The sequence below is a fragment of the Trachymyrmex septentrionalis genome, unplaced genomic scaffold, assembly GCF_001594115.1.
Source record: "Trachymyrmex septentrionalis isolate Tsep2-gDNA-1 unplaced genomic scaffold, Tsep1.0 scaffold114, whole genome shotgun sequence".
In the NCBI taxonomy this organism is placed as follows: domain Eukaryota; kingdom Metazoa; phylum Arthropoda; class Insecta; order Hymenoptera; family Formicidae; genus Trachymyrmex; species Trachymyrmex septentrionalis.
This window is the reverse complement of record NW_017304269.1, coordinates 314,465-315,638: the sequence shown is the minus strand read 5'-3', so window position 1 is coordinate 315,638 and position 1,174 is coordinate 314,465.

Below are 1,174 nucleotides of genomic sequence, written 5' to 3'. Positions count from 1 at the left end.
AGTTGTAAATTATTAGAGGGTGACAGGTTGAGTTAATTAAATCAGTTGCCTTAGCCCTTTTGTTCCAATATGGGTACTGATTGGATGACTAAATTATATGATCAAAGTGCCCCATCCTAATAAACAAGAAATATTTTGGAACATTCTAGCAACATTACAACGTTACTGCAATGTTGCTGCAATGTTCCAATTTGTGTCTTACTTACTGGAATATTGTTTTCAAACTATGATTATCAATTAAATCATACTCTGTAGACAGACGTCAGATCATCTCTTCAATGTCGCCTCTCTGATTATCTAGAACTCTAAGCATTAACGAGTGCTTACTCTGGTAATTTTTATCGAACCGATCGCAAGTGTATAATAAGTTGAGAACCCCCGCCTCATTGCTTTAAATAATATCCGCGATCGACGAACACTGGGGTATCTGGAGACTACTGAAAAATTAAATAAAACGGACCTCCTTCCCACTATTTACATTAAATACACGCGTATATGCACAAACACACAAACACACAACACACATACACAATACACAACACACACACACACACATACACACACACCCACACCCATTTTCACTCTTTAGTTCTCTTTCTCTCTTTTTCTCTTTTATTCCTACACATGCACACTCTCTTTTTCGCTTTCTTTCTCTTTCTCGCTTTTTTTACCTTACATCAAAACGGACAAGCCGCCTAGCGGGCAAGCAAAGTCCGCATTTATTGCACATTTTTCCATTTGTTCTTTGAAAGGAGATACAATGGACAAAATCAAACGCACTCGATCTACAACGGTCACGCATGCATTCGATATGTCGAGCTGATATAAGTCTTGCCGGTCCGTACCGATAGCGCGAAATTTAGATCCTAAAATCCTTCTAGATCCAAAGAGAATTATATGCGTAATTTATTGCGATCTACACGTACTTGTGATCAACTGTAACCTGTGAATTTTTCCATCCCTTTAATACTCAATTTGCCTTACTTAAATTTTTTCTTTCTTTCTTGGATTACCTTCGACTTCAAAATTCATGCATATTCTCAGAGATCTCAGGATATCAAGAATCTAGACGCGCGTTCATCGACGGACGTGAGAATGTTTATAAATACGCGAGGATTATTCATAAACCTAGCGATTTCAATCAAAGCGAACTTCTACTCTGGTAGAAATGGGA